The sequence below is a fragment of the Fundulus heteroclitus genome, chromosome 2 (genome assembly GCF_011125445.2).
Source record: "Fundulus heteroclitus isolate FHET01 chromosome 2, MU-UCD_Fhet_4.1, whole genome shotgun sequence".
NCBI lineage: Eukaryota > Metazoa > Chordata > Actinopteri > Cyprinodontiformes > Fundulidae > Fundulus > Fundulus heteroclitus.
The window spans coordinates 7838416-7863699 of record NC_046362.1 but is presented as its reverse complement, the minus strand read 5'-3'; the positions used below and the strand labels follow the sequence as shown (position 1 = coordinate 7863699).

Genomic DNA, 25284 nt, shown 5'->3' with positions numbered 1-25284 from the left:
CCCTTTTTTAATTTTTCTTCATAGATCATCAAAGACGTTAATTTTGGTTGAGGATCTGCCTGAGCTTGTTGTCCCATAACCCCAGGGATCTTTCAGGAAACTGAGAAGGACCGTCTGACTTTCTCCACCCACTGCGGGGATGGCAGGTTGCTAGAGCTCTCGCTTGGCCAGCTTAACATTTCTGCCGCAGTCAACCACAAAAAAGTCTTTTTGCTTTTGCCCTCATGAGGTGAATGTGAATGGCTTTCAAAAAAGCCGTTTGAGATGAAATGCAGCTTTCAAAAAAATGTGCCAACTTTATTGTTTGTCTCTTATTCCTGTTTCCTTTGCTTGAATATAAAACTTTTCTTACAATGTGGTTATAATATAACCCACCAGCACACCATGAGAATCCTTGTAGATTCTTCCTTGCTCTTAACATATTGATCAATTTTACGTGAAAGATCAATGACAACGGTCGGCAACCCAACATGGTCTTTGTTAAACATTCCTTTTTCAGCATACTCCACAGCAGACCGAGTTGGAAAGCTCACCAGGATAAAACACCTACATCTCTAGGGGACATCTTGTTTTTGTAGCCAAAAAATGTAATGGTACACAGTAGTGACCAAAACTGCAAACTCTGAGTCTTCTGACAGTAACCAACTTTCACCCAAAAGAGTTGTTGTTAATAGAACCTGGTAGTGTTACGGTATGGTGCGTTCACTGACCGGATCTTTCCAGCTGAACGTCAGCCGGTTGGGGTCACCTGCCGAAGACCTAAAACACACAGGACACCTGTCTTTGAGGACTGGACACTAGAAACCAGACATGGGTTGCTGTTTTTGATATAACGTTCACATAAACCACTGACATTTTTGATATTAGAGATTTTGTATGTTAGCAGAAATCCAACTTGATCTTGGACCCATGAAGACTAGCCTTTAGCTTTAGACTGGAGTTTATCAAAATGATAATGTGGTCATTATCGTTTGATGGTAATAATCATCAATAATGACGGTAGTGATAGGGTGATATTAATGGGGTTGTTCCTGACGAGGCACAAAGTCATATTTCAGCAGTTTGGCTGGCACTTTGGTGCTGAATGACATCAAAATATGAGATTATGCTCTGATTTCATATCTCATTACAAGACCAAAACAAGACCAGCATATTCTCTTTTCAAATTATTTAGATGCATGCATGTATCTTGCATATGCAGTTACTGCAAAACATCAGAAACAAATATAGCCAGAGAAGTGCACTCGGAGTGTTTATCGATCTAAAGGTTTGAAATTCCTCTTGGAGTTTATGATCACATCTCTTTTAATGAGCACAGTCAGTCAGTGGGGGTGACACTGCTGATCAGTGAAACAGCCTCACAGAAAGAAATATTATCATTATTTTCCTCTATAATTGACAGCCAAAGCCTCAAAGAGCACAAGGCTTGTCTGCAAATGCATATGTATATATATATATATATATATATATATATATATATATATATATATATATATATATATATATATATATAATGAGAAACAGTGTAAGACTGTGTAAATTACATCATGCAGCTTTCAGCTTTAGTTTTAGAAAGCCATATAAAGGCATTGGCTACTATGTTTGGCAATGGTTCAGTTACTGTTTCATTAACATCCCACTATTACAAATATGGTAGACTGGTCTGCCCCCCTAGTGTTGAAACTGTGTATGGCAACGATGACTTCATGGTTTTGTCCAAAGAGCCCTTTATTTTCTTACCAGCCCACCTCTTTAAGCTGAAAAGCACGCTCAGGCAGCCCACACAGATAAGCAGGCGAGGAGCAGGTGAGGCAGGCCTGGGATTATTGTCAGCGCTTTACTCTGATTAACCCTCGCACGCTGATCTCACAGGTGTGTGTGTGTGTGTGTGTGTATTTTGCTGAAAAACTGTTTTGTAACAGAACTGCGCTATTTTCATGTGTTGGGGGATAGGCAGCATAAAGACTGAAAAGGTGAATGAAAGAGAAAGATTTGCAGATGTTTAGGACTTTTGCTCTTGATTTAAATGCTGGGTTGGTCTTTGCATTACCTTCAAAGCATTATTTCATATGCGCAAAATAAAAACAGTATTGTTCACGAGCTGTTAACATTTTGAAAGCCCCTTATGGGGCACGTGCATGTCAGTTTGTTTCAGAGCACAGGGAAAATGACTAAAAACTCCTCAGTGATGGAAAATCTGTCCCTTAAAACTACCGTTAATATTTCCACATGCTCTTATGTTAGCATTTGAGGGCAGCAATTTTTCTGAGTCGACTCCTATTGGTTTATGGGGGAAAAAGGGAGATCTAAATGTCCCAAATGTCAGGGATCCTTTGAAGCAAAATAACATCAAGCCCTTCTTCTGAGGCTCTCCTGCTATCTTTATGCGTCTCTCTGGGAGGGGGGTGGGCGGGCGGAGAGGGAGGGAAGAGGAATAGACTATGTGGGAATGTGGGATGTGGGAACGCACTCAGGTTGATCTCAGTAAGATGGCTGAGTCAGGCAGGCAGCTCATAAAAGGCTATAGGCGCGATGCAGTCTCCAAAACGATCCGCAGCATGGTGGTTTTGTTAAACCTCTGTACGTTCCTGAAGTCAAGTGTTTAACAGTTACAGTCCCTTTTTAAAGTATTCACACCCATTACACTTTTCTTTACATTTTATCATGTTGCAACGACAAACTTCAGTGTGTTGTGTTGGTGTTTCATGCTGAACCCATACGTGTAATGCATAATTATGAAACGGAAGTAAAATTTTATTCCCCCCCTTCTTTACTTTTCTGTACAAATTAAAGTTCAAACACTGCTGCATGCATTTATAATCAGCCTCCCTAAATCAATACTTTGTAAAATCAGCTCTTTCCCCTCACAGTTACACCTACAGGTCTTTGGGGGGTGTCTGCTAATTGCAAAAACATAGAAGTTCTTTTTCAAGGCACTTTAGGTTTTGGCCATGTACCTGAAAAATTGTAAAAAAACAAAAAAAAAAAAGCGCATTCATTGCTATAAAATGTTCAATTACACTGATTAATTTCTGCCTCTATCAATAAGCCTGGCGGGCCCACATGTGGGCCCAGATGAGGCAGGTGATTAAACTCCGCCTCTAAACAATGGGAAATGTGACTTTTTTTTTTCTTTTCCCAAAACAATCCCCCGATTTTATTTTGCTCACATACTTTTTAACATACCTGATGTGATTTAAAGGTCCTCTAAACATGGTGGACATTCATAAATAAACACTACATAAAACACACATCTACCAGCATGGAGATATGATGTCTGGTATCACATGAAACTAGAGAAACTCCCCTTTCCCGTTTTGTAAAGCTCGTCTTTGTAACGGCATATTCGCTGACATTATTTTTCGTGCACAATCAGGCTTATGATTTGACTTTACTCGTTGCTTTGTGCAATATTGATCTAATACTGTGCACAATGGTACATTTTGATGAAAGAAGGGGTAAATGTGTTGACCGAAGACTTTCACATGTATAGGGAGTCCTTATTCTGAGGTTAGAAACACATTTGGCACAGCTTTGGTGCCATTTGGCTAAATTGTGCCAAAATCAGACCTCCCCCTGGCACAATGGCCACTAAACCATATGCTTTAGCTGATTCACCTAAAATCTACTGCAGTTGTAGTCAAGATATAGCTCTATAAAATCTGATGGGTTTTCATAGTGTTTTGTAATGTTTATTTAGAAAAGAATTTGGGCAAGGCTGAACATTTTTTCTTTTTTTTTTCTTTGTTCAATTACCAATAAATCAGGCACAGTAACAGTTGTAATAGTGGTTCCACTGGAAAAAATATTATTTTATGTGTTACAGTTACGCAAGTAACAAAAGTTTGCATTTATACTTTATAACTATGGAGCGGTACTTGATTTATATTGGTATGTTATTTCAGGAGAAAATTGCTCGTAAAACCTTTTGTGTTTAAATTAAAGAATTCTAAAAAAAAAAAGTGTTCTAGTTTTCAAGTTTATAGGGATTATTTAAGTGCTTTTTTTCCCCAATTAAACAAATAATGTATAATGTCAAAGATGGTGAATCAGTTACCTTCAGCCACTTTATGTTTATGAACACAAACATAAAAGGGTGTTGTCTCCATGGCGCCCGCTGACGTGGATGCGCTAGAGATGAGAGAGACCCTGGGGGGTAGCACAGGATGATTAAAGATTCACAACCACTGGTGGACCCAATTTGCTCCTATGTAATGTTCATGGCTGTTGCCGTAGAGACCCCCACCATAGCTGCTGCAGTGGGATGACTCACAGGGGGTCTTAAAGGTGTGAAAGATGGGAGGTTAAAGAGGTGGAGGACGGGCAGGGTGAGTGCGATGTGTGAGAAACTTTGCCATGTTGTATAACTGAAGATAAGCTAGAGTTATCATTGAAATCAGAACATTTGTATCAATATATGCCCTTTATGTAATTTAAAAATAATGTATCCATCTCTTCAGAGCCACATTATATCTAAATCTAACAGGTCTGTCTCATACTATAAAGGATGGGGTCGCCGCCAGATAAGATAACAGCGGATGGACGTGTTGCCATGTTTAACAGAAACAGGCTATATAGGCTATTAAAGTTTCATCTTACAGTACGTGCACGAGAACGGGTTTCTGATACCCTCTTCGTGTTATTTTGTATCCATTTTTCATCTTAATTGCATATGGAGATATGTGGCTTTAAGTAAACAACGCTCCAGCATTGCTCTCCTATACATCATCCTGGACATTCTCTGTTTACACTGTTGCCTTCAGGCAGACGATACAGAGAAATCAGAACAAGAACCAATCGCTTTAGAGACAGTTTTTACCTGACAGCAATAACAAAACTAAATGCAACCAAAAATAACCATTAATTATCATGGATGATGTGTGTAAGAATGTGCTATTTTTTATTTATTAGTTGTTTTTTATCAGTTATTTGTGATTTATTTCTTATATTGTGTGTAAATTGTGGGACAGAGATTTTTTTTTTTAAACATATGCACGGATCGGTGGCACTTTTTTAAATTTCGTTGTTCTTGTGACAATGACAATAAAGTTTTCATTCATTCATTCATCTGGTACAGTGGTATCTAACTGTAACTGATAAAGATATAAAATGTAATGTGTGTCCTTACTGAGGAACAGGTTAGGACACCATAGCTAGTTAGTGTTACCTAGCTAACTAGCTATCTAGTTGATAGGATTAACTTCATCTACCAGTGTCTGACATCGTTTGCACCACTCCTCAGTTTCAGCTGTGAGATGTTTAAGAAGTTTGTTGCACATACAGCATGTTTGAAGTCACCCTAGAGTATCTCAATGAGATCAAGACCTGGGCTTTGACCCTGCCTACGACCTTCTTAGTTTTCTTCCAGTCTTTGTGCTTTAAGCCTCAGAAAGATTCTGTTCTGCTTTTATTATCTTTTACCTAAAAGTTATAGTCAATAAAAATAAACCTTTCATGTTTTTATATTGATTTCAAGGCTGTCGAGACGCTGTTGAGCTCCTGAGATTGCGGTATGGCGTGTTGCGTCATTCCTGTGTTCTGTTGCTGTGTTGTGTGGCAGGGATTGGGGTTTGGTGTTCCAGACTCTCTAAATTTTATCTTAGATCTCTTTGCTGTGTCCTTTCCCCTGTTTCTAACACATAAGCACAATTAAAACACATTCTCTGGGATTATATTTCTCCTATTTCAACTTCCCTTCATTGGCTTCCTGTTAAATCAAGAATAGAATTTAAAATCCTTCTGCTAACGTATAAAGCCCTTAATAATCAAGCTCCATCATATATCAGAGCTCTGATTACCCCGTATGTTCTTAACAGAGCACTTCGCTCTCAGACTGCAGGTCTGCTGGTGGTTCCTAGAGTCTCTAAAAGTAGAATGGGAGGCAGATCCTTTAGCTATCAGGCTCCTCTCCTGTGGAACCAACTCCCAGTTTTGGTCCGTGAGGCAGACACCCTGTCTACTTTTAAGACTAATCTTAAAACTTTCCTTTTTGACAAAGCTTATAGTTAGAGTGGCTCATGTTACCCTGAGCTACCTCTGTAGTTATGCTGCTATAGGCTTAGGCTGCTGGAGGACATTAACATCTTTTTCTATCACTCTGCTGAGTTCTCCTACTGTTCTCCAATTGACATTGTTTGTTGTTATTTCAGCTTTTAACTTTCTGTTCTCTCTCTTTATTCTTCATAGTAGGTACACCTGGTCTGGCGTTCTGTTAACTGTGACATCATCCAGGGAAGACAGATCACCCGCTATTACCATCTAATGTAGAACAGATTACTAGATCAATGTGTGCTTCTGTGCTTGTCTGTCTGTCTTGTTGTGTCTCTGCTCTGTCTTCTGTAACCCCCAGTCGGTCGAGGCAGGTGACCGTTCATACAGAGCCTGGTTCTGCTGGAGGTTTTTCCTTCCCGTTAGAGGGGAGTTTTCCTCTCCACTGTCGCTTCATGCTTGCTCAGTATGAGGGATTGCTGCAAAGCCATGGACAATGCAGACGACTGTCCACTGTGGCTCTACTCTCTTTTAGGAGGAATGAATGCTGCTTGGAGAGACTTGATGCAGTCTGCTGGGTTTCCTTAGAGAGGAAATTTTTTGACCTGTCTGTCTGATTTGATTGAATTCAACGTTGTAAAGTGCCTTGAAATGACGTGTCGTAAATTGGCGCTGAATAAATAACATTGAATTGAATTGAATTAAATATCCATATGTCCAAATATGTTATATGGGAAACAGACAGACTTCAATAGGTTGTCCTAATTCTTTACCCATGACCAAATCACAGATTCTGAGCTCCAGAGCTCAATATCATATAAAGGCTTTCTGCAGTTGTAAAGTTTCAGCAGATGTATTGTCATATAATAACACTGATCAACTGTATCGTCTTTCACTTAATTGTAGGCGTTAGTTATAGCACAGGCCTAAAACAATTTAAAGATCTGAATCCATCCATCCATCCATCCATCCATCCATCCATCCATCCATCCATCCATTTGTTGTTTTTACAATCAATAACATGGCTGTTAGATCTTGATAACTCTCCAAAAAAGATCAGTGTTCATCTTTTTTTGGACTCTTCCAAAACTTTGTGTAGAAATCCAATCACTTACTTTTAAGACTAGTCACTCCAAATCAACTATATAAAATCTATTGTCAGTAGGTTATTCGGATATACCCTGTTCTTTTTCAACACGTGCTTTGTCAGCTGCAGTGTGGAATGATTTATCTCCTTCACAATGCTGCCAGAGCAACAATATCAAGTATTCATGCAGCTGCTACTTCAGCACCGAATGCATGGCTTTAAATCAAAAATGGTGTAAAACTCTCTGCAAAGATTGGAAATATGCCCATACAAGAGACAATAGTTTTACATCATATTAAATGTAGATTATCATAAATATGTAACAGAAAAGGTGCTGAAGATGGAATTCCAAAAGATTATTTTAATGCAAAAGCTGGGTGTGACCTATACTGAAGATGATATGTTTAGCTACCTTTTGTTTTTAAAGAGTGTGTTTGAAAGGGAAGCACATCACCAAGATTAGAACCATATCTTCAGCCAAGCTCTTGTGGTATTTAATTTCATAATTTTATCAAATATCTTACCGACTTATCAAACACTTTTTGTCTTTCTGCTCATTCAAGCTCTTCTAAGTGTAAGCTTTGAATTTGGTCTTAATATTAAAAAGGTTCACCAAATGGTCCGTCGCTCATTTAGATTAGTCTCCAAATTAAAAAGTGATTTATAATTGTTGGATTATATGAACACTTCGGCATGAATTATGCCAAATACATGTTAGCAGTTTTTAACTTTATACGCTACCAAATCACCTCTTAAAGTGTGCTTTCCTTGCTGTAACCTTTACTTAGCCAGCTTAGGCGTTTTGGACATGTTTAAAAATTCTGCAGCACAAGGGCTACAGCGTAGTCGCTCTAGTTTACAGAATTTATAATAAAAGTAGTTTGATATAAATGGTTTACAACTGCTAAATTGTCACATTAATGACACACTGGTAATGTTTCTCAATCCAATAATGTAATATGCAGATGCTCAGTCTGCACAAACAAAGATTCATTAAGCTGGGAATACTAATGTTTCCTTATGTTCACATTTTATTTGGGCTTTGATTAATCTTTGTGCTTTTGCTAGATGTAATATATATGTGATATATTGAGTTGTGTTGAACATAACACTTTTGGTCTCCTCTTGAATTTCTTCTATTGCTTTTACCAGCAGATCATGGTATAGTTTGTATGAACAAAGCTACTCCTTCAGTACCTAGGGAATAAAGGTTTCACACTCCATCTTACATAATTAAACATGCAGTCAAAAACTAGAAAACTCCTTTTGAGGAAGATATGAAAGTTTTTTTTTTTCTATTTTGCATTCATGTTCCTCTCTGGACAAAGAGCCATTTTACCATTTTGAAAACTGCTCCTACCAGCAGCACAACACCACTAATGCAATAATAAATAGTGAAATACTAATCAACTTGGGTTGCACACAGGCACACAGTTGATAGCACTGTTGCACGTGCAGCAAGAATGTCCTGGGTTCGAACTCTGGGTTCAACCTGAGGTCTTTCGTACGGAGTTCTCTCCCTGTGCGTCCCTGGGATCTCTCTGGGTACTCCGGCTTCCTCCCGCAGTCCAAAAACATGACTGGTAGATTAATTGGTCTATCTAAATTGCCCTTAGGTGTGTGTGTGTGTGTGTGTGTGTGTGTGTGTGTGTGTGTGTGTGTGTGTGTGTGTGTGTGTGTGTCCTGTGATGGACTGATGACCTAACCAGGTTGTACCCGCCTCTTGCCCAATGACTGCTGGAGATGGGTACCAGCCCCCATCGACGCTGCACAAATAAGTAGGTATAGATAATGGCTGTAATGAACTTACAGAAACCACACACACAGAAAAGTCAGAGCAATCTTTCCAACTGAAGGACAAATTTCAAATTTGTGAACTCCCAGTTGTAAAGGGTTGCCTAATATTTATCTATTTAACTTTAAATGCACCACTGTTCTTTTTTTATTCACATTGTGAATTCACCTTCAACCTCTAAAATATTAGTTCCTGTGACAATTAGTGTCTCTATCTTCCATATTGGAAGCAGGGAAGGAGAGATCTTCATCACTGAACAGCTCATCTAGGTTGCTTGGAGCAAAGTGACTGAGCCCAGCCAGCGCAGATATTATTACTGGGAATGTTAAAGTGCTTTTGTCCAGCGACAGGATATTATCCTGGGTCTCTATTACTGCAGAGTTCATCCCTCTGCACCTGAAGTCACCTTATTAGACAAAAAGTAGTTAATTCGCTATTAGACAGCAAAAGTATTTTCCTACGATAGTATGTGTGCATTTTTTATCTTAGCACACATAAGTGGGAGTATTTCTTTCACACAGAATTGATCAACTTTGCTTTTTGGTGCTTAATATTTTAATAACCATTACTCCGCTCACTGAGAGGATTTATTGAAGCAAAGGAATAATTTAGATGATGTCTCATTTAAGTAATAATATTGTTGAACAAGTAAGAAATCTGCAGCCATGTAATTAATGCAGTCTTAAAAAATAAACGCAATAAAATGTTTCCTTTGGACATGCAGATTTGGCCAGAATAAGACAAGCAACTGCAACTTTTTCTTGTTTTTTTTTGTTAACCGGGTTATTTCAACATTTACTCTATCTCATTTAAAGATGTGGTTTGACTAACTACAAAAAAAGACTATTAAAGAAGCTATTTTGGTTGAAAAAAATAGTTTTTTACCATTTACCATTCATGCCCTGTAGCTTTTATTGTTGTTTTTTATCTTTTAGATTTTAACTCCAAGATCCCTTTTTTTCTTCTTGTTTTAGGGATGTTTCGTATTCTCTTAATCTGTTCAGTTTAAGATCTTTATTTTTACGTTGGCTTTGATTAGTTCTAAGTGTGGTTTCTTTTGCTGACTCTTGTGTTTGCCTCATCATTGCCTGTCCTTCATCGTGGACCTTCCTCTGTCTCTGAGTTTGCACACTTCTTGAACTTTTTTATTAGATGTTGGCTTATCTTGCACACATCCACCGTCCCACACCTCTTTCTCACAACCACATAGCTTGGTGTTGACACTGATTCTGTTCCAACACTCTGTCCCTAAGAAGCTTTTGGTTTCTCTTGCTGCGAGACGAAAAAGAGGAACACGCTTCTTCTGCCTCCTTGCACATCATCTTGTCCTGTGCTTTCTAGCAATCGCTCCCCTGTGCCCCACGACATGGAGCGGGGTAAGGAGCTTATGAGAGCTGCTGCTTTCCCTCGCTTAGTGGAACATTAAAATTTCATGTTTGGGTCTTGAGAGGGTTTTGTTGTTGAATCTGTAGCTGACTTGTTCCTTTAGAATCACTTCCACACGATTGCTGACTTTGATGCTAGATACCAACTGAATGGACCTCATGAATACTGTAGCTTTATCCACTCATAGTAAGATTTGTCCCGAAAAGGAATGCGCTGAGGTTTGGATGAATTGCATTTTTTCTTTACCTGGGTGCAGGTCATTTCATCTGGGGGCAGTGGTGGCATGGGGGGTGTTGTGCTTACCTGCTCAGACAGCTGAGCAGGTTCTATCATCTGCTTACAGTCCCCTGGAAAGAAATGTGAATATGCAACTCCAGCAGAGTTATTTCACTTTGATTTGGGATCCTATTCTTCCATAGTCATTTGAGTCAGCTAACCCAAACAGGGATCAGAACCAAACAATGGAAATAGGGCATAATATAAACTTTTCAAAGACAGTACAATACAAGTCTATGTTAAATCTAAAGAGCTTCTTGAATTTGTAATGTATGCAATTTCTTCAAATTACGTACCTACCAAGATAAATAAAATGATACAAAACCGTTAACCACGTGGTTCTTGACAGGTACAAAATGGCAATGTGTGGGTATGAAATGGGGGTAGAAATTTGTGAATGGAATCATCAGATTTCCCTTTGCCCAGTTAAAGAAGCATTTGTCAATACAAAATAAAAATGACATATGCTATTTACAATGCACGTGGCAGTATTTAGCGTCTAATAATCTGACTCTGGAGATCCAAAAGTTTCTGGCACAACTTCACCAACTTCCAAGGTGCATGAAGAGGGTCAACGAACTGGTAAGATGGAAACCTAAGCAACACTTGAAGTATTTGGAGCAAATACTATATCATATAAACGACATCTTATAAATGACACTTATATGATACAGTGCCCATGCAATAAAATATACATGAGAGAAACATCCTGTCCTTTAGAAGAACAATGAACAAAGAAGAGGATCTATCAAGAAGAATGATCTAGCTAGTCTGGTTTCAAGACATTTAAAGAAAAGTATTGCAGCTCACCTTCATTGTTATATTTCATAGGGATCGAAGCTATCAAACCCAGCCAAAGGCAGGGTAATATCAATTTTATTAGGAAAAAGAGAAAGGTGTTCTGGATATTTTACTTCAGGAGTTTAGCTCCTACAGGTATGAATGAGGATCTATCTATTTCCGAGTTTTTGTGATTGACCCTACTCTTACGTTTTAATTCAGTTTGATATCAGAGTATTAATATGTGGAAATAAACTTTTAACAGTGTTGCTCATTGCTCCTTTTAAATTACTTTTTTTAACATAGTAATTCAAATTGATAATGTGTAGCACTTTACGTTCAGCACATTATGATTCTCGTGTTTGTGAACACACAAAAAATGCGACAAGTCAGCTTGCAGGCAAGGTTATAGTTGGGCACTGGTTTAACCAGTCAGCAAGTACCCCCCGTATGCTGATTGGTCCGTTGATATAGTATTTAGAAGAGTCAAGAATTAATGCTACTTCAATCACATGTAGCCAGTTACAAAGTGTCGGCTAAAAACAAAAGTCATTTAAAAAGATGATTTGGTATAGACAGTGGTGGACCACAGCAGAACATGAAAGAAACTCCTGCAGAATTTATTCCACAGCATTTAAATGTTTGTTACGCAGAATATTATCAGATGTTAGCATTACGCTCCTCATTGACTTTAACTGGCTAATTATCCTAGCTTGGTAAGCTAGCCTGCTCTCTGCTTTTAGACTTTTAGCACAAATTTGCTTTCAAAAAGAGCACAATCTTCGTAGTAAGAGGCATGCCCGCTCCAAACTCTGTTTTAAACTCTCTAGCATTTTAACTCATGGGAGTGGAATCATGGAAAATATGAATGGTTTTGAAACTGGAGCTATTTAAAAGTGCGGTATACCTTGAGATTAGTACCAGTTGATGGTTTCATTGTCATTCCTGTGTGGAAGATAGCTGCAAAAAGATGCTGTAGTACTGATGTTCTTCAACAGGGTGAATACAGCCATACACACCTTTACATTCATTTATGATTCAGGTCATGTGATGCTGACTTTACGGGGACATGTTTTATGGTTTACCCATTTGCGATCCATCCTTTTTCCAACTTTAATTTACATTTTTTTAAGAGCAACATCTCTGGAGGTGTTCCTAAAGCACTGTAGCGTGCTAAATGAACTCTAGGCAAGGGTTGCGTGCGTACCATTGCTAATCCACCTGTGCCTAAACTGCAGTGTCATCATGCGCGGCTCCCCTGTAATCTCTTTGAGGTGCTTCAGCCCTTCCCATGGGCTCAAACAATATTTGTTTTTATTAGCCTCCTATAAAAATGTCTTTATGCTTTTCTCGACACTTATGTTTAAACCCCGTCCAGGACGGCTTGTTGGAGAAGGCAAACATTTTAAAGAGGCATCTCAGGTAAAAAGAAATGAATTTTGTGCTTTGCTTTTTGTTAAGCGTGTTAACTTTTAATTAAGTAGTTCCCATTTCGCTGTCTGTGATCAGTTGGAAACGTAGTGCTGTTGTTACTGCTTGTCACAGTAGCTTTGAATCTGTTTCCTTAAGTCTCTTGTACTGGGTTAAACTTGAAGGGGCTATATCCCTGGTTGTCTAACAATCCTGGGTAAAACTTCTTTCCAGGTTTACCGTATTTCAGCAAGAAGATGATCTGATTGAACACAGTTGTTCAATTTACCAAATGGCTGGTGTTAAATTGTCCAAAGGAACCATGGGATGGGCAGGTTATCACGCTGTGCAGTTACAATCTTTACTGCATGGCTGCATGACTTTACACTTTAAATGCTACTACTAGGGCAGGTTTACTCCATTCATAGTTTCAGGGAGGAGTTTTTCCATGAGCTTTTAAAAAAAAACACAAGTGAACTGTTCTTGAAGAATCATCTTACATCAAATAGATTAAATAGATTTTGGTACACAAGTTTAAATTTATTGTTGATTTTTTTCTAGTTTGTGCAGAGTAAAACATCTTTCACATAAATCACAAGTTAAAGGATTTTGATAGTCGGTTTTGGGCCATGTTGTGTTGCGTTGGTTTGGGGTGAAGTCCTACGTGTTAGAAGCTGTGATGCTTTAAGGTCCAGTCATGTTTTGCTACTAATATTCTTACTTAGGCCTATATTTGCTTTTGTCTTCTTTTAGTCACATTCCCAGCCTGTTCTCTTAGTTATTGCTACCTTGCAGCCTTCCCCACAGCTGTGGCCATTTAATCAGACCCAACTGATTTGCAGCTAACAGTTATTCTTACCATGATTTTAGCTCCTTGTTTTTATTCACTTATCAGATCTTTCCCCACAATCTTTTGGTTTTCTTTCTTAAGTTCACTGGATTCATGATTGGGGCTCCCTCCTACACACATCATGATACAAACAGGCTCAAGTAAACACAGCTATTTGGTAAAATGTGCCCTAGGAAGTTGAACCTTAACTACACGTTTTTATTCATTTATCAGCTAGCTTCTGGTATACTGTCTATACGTCTGACCTCTCATCTTGGAAGAAATTGCAGTTTATTCAAACTGGATCCAGACTTTTATCATGAATCAGAAAATGTACAAAAGGTCAAAGTCATTGTCATTGGGGTAGGTTCATGTTAGCCTGCTTTGTAGGGGCGTTTTGACCTGTGCTCGGGATCTTTGCTGTCATCCAATTGTCTCCAGCTTTCAACAATCTAGCTGTTGAATTGAGAGTAAGTTGAAGAATTTGAAGGGTTTTCATATTTCTAAATTATTCTATTGGCTTTGTGCAATACACTGGTACCACTAGCAGTGAAAACTGACCCTTAGCATGATACTACCTTAGTGTTTAATAAATGATATGTTCTTCTCAGGTTTAAAAGCCTCACCTAGATTTTTTCCAAGCAGTGCTTTTCTCATGTGGCCAAATAGGCCACTGTTTGTTTCCTCAGACCAGAGAACTTTGCATTTAGCTTGTCCATATGAGCAACTGCAAATGCCAGGGAAGTTTGAAGGCTCCCGTTTTGTAGGAGGCGCCTCTATCGTGATTGAGACCCAATCAGGACATGGTAATGTAAAAATGAATTTATCGTGGAAAGTGACAGCTGAGTTCCTTGTTGGCTCCTTGAATGGTCCAGAACATGTTGACTAATTTATCTTCCTCGAAGGGCAACAGTTGAGGTCAGACAACAACTTGAATAATCCAATAAGTATTTTGTTGCCTTGAAATTATGCTGAGTCAACATATTACTCTAGCTACAGGAGGGACACATCTTACTCTTTCCCTGTGGATCATTAACAAGCAACTTCTCGACATTCATGATCTGATTTACCTCCAGTGTTTGAATACCACACATGGGCTCGACTGCATTTAGAGGTGGAAGGCCGAGGAAAAAAAAAGGGAAAGTGAGTGATGCTCCTGTCTGCTGCGGCTTAGGTAATGAAGGCGGCAGTTAAATTATGCAAAGCTTTGATATCGATCCCAGAGTTTGTCATCACTGCGCTCTGAGAGATAAAGCGAAACGAGGAAGAGAGGCATGAGGGTGGAAAAGGAAAATGGGGGGAAACAAATGAAACCGGCTGGAGAGATGTCGCCTCAAGTGGTGAGAATAAAAGGGTAGCACATAAAAAAGTTAAACAGACGTAAAACCAAACTGAGATCGGCTTGTGGCAGGCCAAACCATATGTTTTATTGGCAGGACAGGTCAGGATGGCAGACCTTTTGAAATAGCCAGTGTAGCATCAGTCATGAATGATAAACATCAAATAAATCTGCACAGTGCAGCTCACATCCTCTTGATTATTGAAATTAAAGTTGAACAAGAATACCTGTGTGATTTTAAAAAAATGTAGGATATGTTCAGTCTAGTTCTATTCATTCATTGTCATTGACAGAGAACAACCCCTGTCTATAACCAGCTAGCTCAGGGGTGTCAAACATACGGCCCGCGGGCCGGATCCGGCCCACCGAACAATTTAGTCCGGCCCTGTAGCTAAATGCATTATCATTATAAAAATTTTATTTTATTTTTTTTCAGTGTCCTGTCTGGCAATGTGGCAATAAGATGCCACAAAGAGCTCATCAGATTTGACTTTCACAAGTGGACAAGATAAAAGGAAGAGAATGATAAAACAATTGTTGAAAAAAAACATGTACTTTGTTTTATTGAAAATATGCAGTTCCTATATTGTCCACGAGGGGCGCTGTGTTTTAATTAGCAGATTAAGCTTCAGGTGTGGAAAAATTCAAATCATTTCTTAATTTTTATCTGTTTGATGTATTTTGTCATGCAGGACAGTGTTTTTAAGCTCCAAAAAATGTGAATAAATGTTTTTCAACATTGTATAATCACTGTGATCAGTTCTTATGCATAATGCACAAGTAAATGTTTAACTGAGTAAAAGTTTTGTTGAAATTGCACATACTTTTCTCTTAAAAACGCTGAGGTTATTCATAATATATTGTGTAAAAGTGAAATTAACTTAATATAAAAATCAACAAGTCCACATTTATTAGTTCTATTTAATCTTGCAATAAGTTAACTCGTGTGGCCCTCTTGAGATCAGATTAAGCTGTATGCGGCCCCTCAACCAAAATGAGTTTGACACCCCTGGGCTAGCTGTTTGTGAGTGACATCTATTGCAGCTCCTCCTGATTGGCAGTTTACGGTTAGTGGGTGGAGCCACTTGCCCTGAATGGACCCTGATCAGCTGACAGGGTTCATTCAAGTTGCAAAGGGAGTAGAAAAGCAGACGGTGTGTTTGTGTTTGTGCGCAGAGAGGCGCCCGCGTCGCCGGATAAAACAGCAGCAGGTGGTGCAGTGCACACACGATGCTGCTTTTATGCTCACACAAGCACACGTTCGGTCCCTATAGCATACACTAAAGGCCTAAAAAAACAGCATCCGAGTAGTAATCATACACAGGCACAACTTACTACTGCAAATACATCAAAGCTCTGTCTAAGTGGCATGATCATGATCTAAATTCTTTGGCAGTAAAAAAAAAAAAAAAGAAAATCTAGATAAATCACTCTAAGAGTAGAATGTAAACCAGCCCTGGGAGGATTGGGAGAAGTTTAGTGGGCTGCTCTGGGTTGTCACACAACTTGATAGTAATTAGGCTCGTAAATATGTAATTAACTGTGTTGTGGGAGGACATTTTCTGAACAGCATAATGATTAAAGCTTCTGTATATGAGACTGGAGCACTGTTGTTTCTGTGCCTCCTCTCTTTAGTTTACGACAGACCTGCTTTAAATAAAACTTCATGCAATGGTGAATATCTTATTCCAGGGCTATAAAGAACACCTTGCTCTCCTGTGTGAGTCTTCTACATGATGTTGGGATCTGGAAGAGTGCAATTCCTTTCCTCCCACACATTTAACCTGCTCTTCCTGCTGACCACGACCAGTTTGCACACAGAGCAATGAGGTCAACAGAGGATGCAGTAAAAACAGCTCTCCACACAGCCCTGACCCACCTGCAGAGGGACAACACCTATGTCAGGATGCTGTACCTATTCTGTTTGTGCATTACCATGGTGCTTCACTGGAATCCCAAAACCATAGAAACAGCTTTGCAACCCTTTCTAGACAGACATGGCAGATGTCAGTCACTTTGTTTTTCATCATTCCTTAGATTTGGATGAGATGTAATGCTTTTTGGGATGTTTTTAAGCTTTCTTCTTGTCATCGGATAGATTCTATCAGACAGGTTTCCATGACCCAGAGAGTAATCAGACATGGGTGTGGCTAGAGAATCTGAACCAAAAAAATGTGGTGAATTATAGTTAAATTGTGGTTTAATTAGAGAGGCAATCTTTAAACATAGGTTTGGTTTGTTGAATTTATTTTTTAATAAATGAAATTAATTAATTTATGAATAAAAAAAATGGTGTGACAAAAGGCAAAATCAGAACAAATACTTTTTCAGTTCCATTGCAGTTTTAGGCTTCAGGTTAACATTGAACCGTGTTATTTTCTCGATCTGCTCGCAGCGTTTAGTTTTAGAACATGAGGGGACCTTACCGACATCCTCTTCTTCCTGCTGCACAGGGGGTGGCTGTTATCAATAATCCATATTTAACGAGAACTTACATTGGAACACAAATTACTCCAAAAACATTAAACCTTAAAACCACACATTTCCTCACACAACAAACCAAGCTCACAATACAATAAGATTTTTAGGTCCTTACATATCTGTCATCTGCAGCTCCTTCACATAAAGGTGGTCATTAGTTTAGCCACAATCTTAATGTGAACCATTCCTTTCCTGTGCCTAAACTGGGAAAACTAACACATAATGCCAATTGATAATTTTTGGAAAAGTCTAATTTCCCTAGTAAACCCTTGCTGTTTACAAGATGTTATGGATGCTCTTTTTGTCCCTGGAACAGTTCCAAGCCATTTTGAAATAGGCATATGCTGATATCTTGTCCCAGTCTGATACTGCATTATAATCAATGTAATGTACTACATTTAATCAATATTACATGGTCTATTTAAGTGTAACCGGGTCCCATTTCACTCACTAACCAGTGACATTCCAGTCCTGCAGTAACTATTTCCCTTGTCAGCAACAAATATTTTGCCTCAAAAGCTGTATCTCATTCACTGTGTTTGCAAAGATTTACTGCTAAAATCAGATATTTACATATACTGTATACAAATATTTAACTATTTTTTCTTGCTGTCAGACAATACAGAATAATATTTTGCTCTTTTATAGTTTTTCAGTTAGAATTTGCTAAATGCTAGAATAATAAAGGACACATTTTTTTTCTACAGTAGTTTTGTGGGATCTTCATTTCCTTGATGTTTTGTAAAACTGCCATTTAAACACTATGCTTAAAGTCAGTGTTAAAAAGATCCACATTTGCCTTAAATAAATGGGACACATTCCCTTTACCTGGGTGCAGGTAAAAAATTCCTTTTTTAGTGCTCAAATACATTTTGTTTGTTTTGTTAAGTTTACAGAAGTGCAGACAAAATTAGTGTAGCTTGTCCAGGTGCTGTGTTGATATCTTTATCTTCTGTTTGGGTCATATTTTTCAAGCCGCTCAGTTTTCTCTGTTTTCTATTAAGTTTTTTTTTAAAACAGATTTGTTTTTGTTACAGATTTGTTTGGACTTGTGGAAGACCACAATTCTCCTATATCTTGCTTTGACTTTTCAACACAGTGTTGTGTTAGAGGTGCGGCACAAAATATATCCACAAATGTGCCTCCATTTAACTCCACCTATCAGAAGCTTAGCAAGTCATGACATCATCTACTGGTTTGATGAGTTAAGGTTACTTTTTTAAATCCCATAGGTAGACTGGCTTGTGTTTGAAGCCATATTATAGTTGGTGCTTATAAACTTCTGAACTTCTCCAAAATAAGTCTATCACCTTTTTCTGTCATTCAGCAAACAGCAGTCATTTGTGTAAGCCTACCTAACCTAAAACAGGGAAATTTCAGGTTGGTTTAATGTCTGATAGTAATAAAAATGGTATTATAAAATGTAGTAATATTTAGTTAATGAGGGATGTGCTCTATTGGCACATAAACCAACCCTTAGCATGATGTCACCACCACCGTGCTTAGCAGCTGATTTCCTAACTCCTCCATAGCTTCTTGCCATTGTGGCCAAACAGCTCAATCTGTTTCATCTTTGGTCGCACTGACAGAAAGCCTGAGAGAGGATGGTTTTTCAAATGTGTTCTTACACGACTGAGATGAAGCACTGTTGGTCACACATGGTGACAAGGTTTCTTGCTTTGTTAAAGTTTAAATTGGAGGAGCTTGCTGCAACCTTTCTATGGATAGTTCGTTTATTGATGCTCTCTCCTTTATTATGTCCTGTGCTTGTTCTTGTCATCATTGTCAGGGAATTTGATTAGCACAGTAGCTATGCTGCTGAGTCATAGCAGTGTCAGTCGGACTTTCCTGCATTTTGCTTTTCTGCATCACATTTGACTTTTATTTGCACTATAAACATTTGCCGAAATATTCTAACGTGTGTTTGGTGGATTTTATGGACGCTAACCTGAAGTCAAGTTAATACATGTGAATGACTAAGAGCATTCATATTCATGTGACTCTAGACACATTTTTGATTGCAGATTTAAGTTCACACAATTTGCATGCAATTTGCGGCGCTGCAACAGTTTCTGATGGTTGCAGCTAATATTCTGATGTTAATTTGGAAGTGAGGACAGGTGCTTTTATGAAGTTATAAACACGCAACAATGACGTCTGACATAACCCCCCCCCTCTCTCTCTCTCTCTCTCTCTCTCGGTGTGTGTGTGTGTGTGTGTGTGTGTGTGTGTGTGTGTGTGTGTGTGTGTGTGTGTGTGTGTGTGTGTGTGTGTGTACAGGGGCGGTGCAGCCACCCTCACCGCCCCGGCAGTGAATGAGTTACTGCTGGTGCAGTGTCTGTGTGTGTGTGTGAGATTGAGAGAGAGAGAGAGAGAGAGAGAGAGAGAGAGAGAGAGAGAGAGAGAGAGAGAGAGAGAGAGAGAGAGAGAGAGAGAGAGTGCTCGGTGCGCCCCTCCCTGGCTGGTCCGCACGCCGGCTGCCTGCAGACGGATGTTGCCGCATCCCGGCGCGCTGCGCTGTGCCACCACGCTGCGTTCTTCTCCAAAGGTGCCAAATCTCCTCCTCTGTCCTCCTGCCTCCAGCCTGACGTACACACATCTCTCTCTCTCTCTCTTTCTCTCTCTCTCTCTCACACACACACACATTCACAGACAATCACACGAGACGGCGGCGTCTCTCTCCGGTTTCCACACACACAACTCTCCGCCGAAAGAGGTTCATCATATCTAACGGTACGTAATCCGCTGCGCCTTTATTGTGAAAGCTTCTCGCGTGGGGGGTGATGCGGTGGGACTGCTGTACGATTTCCCCGGTCTTTCCTTGTTTTCTGCATATTTATGCCCAGATTTTTCTCCCAGCTTGACACACAGACATGACGTCTGTCCGCGCAGCACTGCGCATCAGTCGGGTTTCGCTTGTTTGTGTTGCGCAACATTCCCCAGCATCCAGCAGACAGATTCTTTACTTTTCTGCGCAGTGTTTTTCTCTCTTCCTCTCGCTCTGTCCCTCACACACACACACACAGAGGATAGAGGAAATTGGGGCATGAGACAGCACAAAGTCGTTAAACAATCAGCGCTCTTAAATCTACCCTGACATAAGGACGGACAAATAAGGTTGAGCCATGGGGATTTAGTCAGGTCGCGTCTTCATCCACTTAATGCAGGTGATAGAGAAGCAAAGCGTAATCAACCCATTTTTCCTCTGTAAAAAATGCGAGAAAGACCGGGCCTGTAACGGAGCAGACCCACGACAAGTGATCAAAGCTTTTGCATAAGCATAACTGCTTTTTTTGGGGGGACATTCATTCAAAAATCATACAGTTTTATGACTTTTTCATTTGATTCCATGAAACGAGTCAATCCTGCTGTCACTGGACAAATCTGATACACCAAGCCTGCCCAAGGCACAAGCATACCAAGCCACTTGTTTGTTCCAACCAGGCCAGCAGGGGAAGAGTTAATGACCTCTCAAAGAGATGTCCTAAAAATGACCCACTTTTAGATTAGGTTTTTACACAAAGCTATTAAAATTTAAATTTATGTAGCATTAACATTAGCAAAATTATTTATAGTCTGATTTTTAGTATGATTACCTTGAGTGAAAACACTACGTTTTTTTTTTTTATTTAAACCTTTTAATCAGCGTAGGAAACTGGTTTGACTACTTTTATTTAAAGCAGAAAAGGCACCTACCAATGCAATAGATTATATTGATTATTACTGTTATTTTGATTGTGGAATGTATATGGACTGTTAAAAACATAGAACAAATAAAGATACAGAATAAAGCACAATAAATTTAGAATATTGTACATTTTAGCTGTTCTGCTCCGTATTAAATAACACAAGTATAACAGTCTGGGAAGTGGTGGCCCAGTGGTTAGCGAGCAGCAACAGGTGAGGGAGGGGGCAAGCATTATTTCTCTATGTCCAGACGACAGAGAAAACTTCAGTTAATCTGCCAATTTCTCTGGCATTTAAAAAAAAAAGTAAAACAATGTGAAACTTAAAAACAAAAAAACTACTTTTTTGGCATTTTTGTTGCACCAGTAGTCTTTAATGAAGGGGGGCTGAGGGAGAGAGGGGGAAGACATGTGGCAAAGGTCGACATGCCAGAGTTGAAGGAGACGGCCGCGTCGAGGACTAAGGCCTCTGTAAATGGGGCGGTCGGCTACCCCTGCGCCACCGGCGCACCCCAATCCATGATTTTTTTTAATCTGTTGTACCACTAACTGGCTTACGGCTGCCAGTTTGTTAATATTACAACCATAATTTTATATTTTTTAATGTCCCGAAATTTCCCCATTGTGGGACAGTAAAGAAATGTCTTTAATTTCTTTAATGATTTGTGAAACACATACTGTGATTAGGTCAGTTAATGTCTCGGTTGAAACGCATAACATGACTTTAGGGATGTTTGATGAACAACAAGCAAACAATCAAGCTTGGACATTTTAAAACTGATGGTATTGGGGGGGGGGGGGGGGGGGCTGGTGGTCGATAAACTTAACTGGAAATGGCGTCCCATATCTAATACTGCCTAGGACCCCCCTACAATCTTGTAGCGGCTCTGGAACTACCTCACATACAGGTGATGCAGACGAACTCATTGACTCCCCCTCCACAGTCAGTGTATTTTTTTTTTCTACCATCGCCATGGTTTCCGTTCGGCATGCTGGCAACATAATGACGAAGTCGCTCTCCCTGTGGTTGTTTTTATCCGGGGCAGGACGAATTACTGTGCAAATCCGGACCTGAGTGCAGCAAGAGAACATGAAGACGGTGTGTGTGGGAGTGTGAGGGTGGGAGGTATGTAATTTGGTCAAAACAAGCAAGCAGCCATCGTATGCACTCTAAAACAGATCACTGTTTTTCTGATGATTCATTCATGCTGAGGAGGATGCCGCTGCTGTTGCACCATCCTCATCTGTGTGTGTGTGTGTGTGTGTGTGTGTGTTAGTTTGGGATGTCTGCAAGAGGACGATTGATGTCGAGCAAAGCTGCTATTTTTCCATATTAGTCAGTGTTCTTCCTCCTGTACGATCGAGCTATGGTCGCGTAATAATGCTGCTCCAGGGTCTGCTGGTAGCAAATGTTTCCAGTGACTCAGCAAAGGTGTTTCGACCCAGACTCTGTGTGTTTGCTGGGGATCTAAATAAGCGTCTGTTTGTGCGCAGGATTATTTTTAATCTCTGATGTAAACTGTGAATGAATGAGCGGTGCTCGTGGTATTTTCCTTTGGAGAAAATTTGTCTTTGTTTTACATTTTGGACAAAAATAGGCTCTGAACTAAGTATTAGGAGGATGTCTTCCAATTTGAGGGTCCAATTTTATTTAGTCAAGGATTAGGGGATCGTGTATGAATTATAAACACTGTGATATTTCTCATCTAAATTTTGGATTGTCTGTTTCAGGAATCTCTATTCAGCTGCTGTCAGCATGAGACTAGATTATGTATTAACTCAAAAGCGTAAACCAAAAATCTATAACTTGGTCTAATTTACAGGAAAGCAACCATTATTACATTGTTGCTGCAGGTCAAGTAATATATTGGTTTTTACAGATATAATAATATTTTCTATGACACTTATTGATTGACTATCAGTTGTTTCATATACGCATAACAGTATAGTACAAACAAGTTGTTTGGCTCAAACAATTTAGAAAAATCAAAAACTGCATTTTAGTTTAGCCACCTGCAGTGACAAATTTAAAGTCATTGTCATTTTAAAATATTATTTCAGCAGATATACTCGGTGCTGAAAAACTGAAGCAAAAATATTAAGTAAATACCTGCGGAGTTTAGTAGAAGCACATTTAGATAAACCTGCATTTGGAACGGGATATTATTGTCATGTCTTTAGTAGTTCTGCTCTTTAACACTGAAAGCTAATGTTAGCTGTCTAGTTAGCCGGGCAGTTAGCTTGGTTAGCTAACTCTCCTTAACAGACACAGTGCACTTTTAATATGCTAACTTTACTTTCAAAAAAGTACTGCTTCAGTAACAGTACTGGACAGCACTCCTGTTTTTTCCACGTCATGGCTTTCCAAAGAACCGCTAACACCGACCGCCTTTCTTTTGAACAACAAAGATGAGCGTGACGGGTGTAGTGGGTGCCTATAGTGGACTGGTGACCTGTCCAGAATCTACCCAATGGCCACTGAAGATAGCGGTGAAAGGAACCTATGGGGACAACCCAATAGTTCTGCAGCAAAGTTCTGGTGAAATGTAAACTGTCCTGGCCAGAAATAACATTGTTATTGCCACCTTAAAGCCAAAGAGCTAAAGTCTTTTTTCTTGTGGGATATGCATTGCCCTCAGAGTTTGCATCCCCTTTGTGACTTCTTGTCTTCGCTGAACTTAAGGGCTATTTAACAGTTGTTCAATGAGTCTGAACTGCATTTGATCATCTGTTGTTCAAAGAAAGACTATTTTATTATTTGTCTTTATCTTATATTTGACTTCCCCTAAACTGCTGTTTGTGTTGTGTTTGCCATGAAAAGGGAAAACCATGGTAAAATGTGTGGGTACTTTTTTAAATGTTCATTGTTAATATGTCTTAAGTTGCTAAAGACTGAGCATAATTTCTTTAATGTGTTTTTTAACCACCATGACTACATTTTAAGGCATTTCAAACATCTTGTTTCTTTTTTGAACCCATCGATATGGTGCATTGTGATAACTGAATGAATGTCTTATAAGCTGCTTTTCCCTGAGCACAGTGCTGTTCTTCAGCACTAAACATGTCTACTGTTCCTGCCTTCAGTCCTCAAAATAAAAATCCTGTTTATGGCAACATGTTCACTAATGATGCAAAAATTTCATTCTGACATGAATCTAATCAGAGCGAGTGTCACTGACAGAGCAATCCTCAGATAATATACTAAATTATGTGTTTTGTGAATGGCAGTTCATATTAAGGTTTTCTTGACTCTTTATTAAAACTCTGGCTTAATCTTCTTCTGGCACAGCTGCCAGCGAATCACCTGTTAGCAGCTCAGGAGATGTTGCTGAGTCACTGTAGTTATCTGTTGCTGTGGCCTGTTCTCACATTGCTGGATGAGACTTGCGTCTATGCGCAAATATAAAACAGAAAAATTAGATCTTTGGGGAAACATTTCGTTTTTTGTAAAAATAAAAAAAAGTCTTACAAATGTTTGACTTTTGCTCTGGAAATGGATGACAACAGACAAAATATGATGATTCTGTTTTACAAATTTGTACCCCTAACCACCAATAAATGTAGCTAAAGCGTTTTTGTGTTCATATTTAAATCTTTTAAGTTGCTCTGGGTTTCTTGGAACTTCTGATTTGTAATCTGTGACTTTCTGTTTCCTGGAGGATACATATATTGTGACACTGAGGTACAGTTCTGTTAGGATTTACCTTGAATATGTTGCACTATGCACCATGAAGAGGATTGTAGGGGTGAATATGTTTAAAATTACCTTTAACAGGAAATCGTTCCAGAACATATGGCTAAACCCACACAGAAATGGTTCACAGGGCACAAAATCAACTATCTTCCATGGTGATCTCAGTCCTCAGACCTAAATCCTACAGAAACCCTCAGAGATAAAAGCTATTGAAAGGCTTTTTTTTGCACAACTTAACCAGGAGGGTCATTAAATGCGGCGATTTCTGTGGGTGGTGGCCTTTTAGGGAGACACTCCTTGGTGTTAAATTCAGGCTAACGGTTCTTAAGATTCACAAGTCTTTTGTACTGTAGATGCTGGGACAGTTTTCAGGCCTCTGTGATCAGTATTCTAGTTTAACTGACAGCTCAGCCGAACACGATTGATTACAATAACAGGGCACACTTGTACAAACATGGATTCAGCTCATTTACCATCTAGGACCAGCTCTTTGTTTCCCTAAATGCCAAAATAAGATAAATGTTCTGCACTAG

The 25284-nt window shown here is 39.2% G+C and overlaps 1 protein-coding gene across 2 annotated transcripts in view; it reads left to right on the top strand.

Annotated features, from left to right (window-relative positions):
* The window catches only part of map1ab (microtubule-associated protein 1Ab), a 75168-nt gene that overhangs the window by 17658 nt on the left and 32226 nt on the right, over positions 1–25284 (top strand). Inside the window, exon 1 of one of the 2 annotated variants that reach the window (XM_021316392.2) lies at positions 19976–20104. The exons of the other annotated variant lie outside the window; for it this stretch is intronic. The gene's annotated coding sequence lies outside the window, so the exon portion shown is untranslated. Of the gene's footprint in view, positions 1–19975; positions 20105–25284 lie in introns of those variants that run through there. 2 annotated transcript variants of the gene reach the window in all.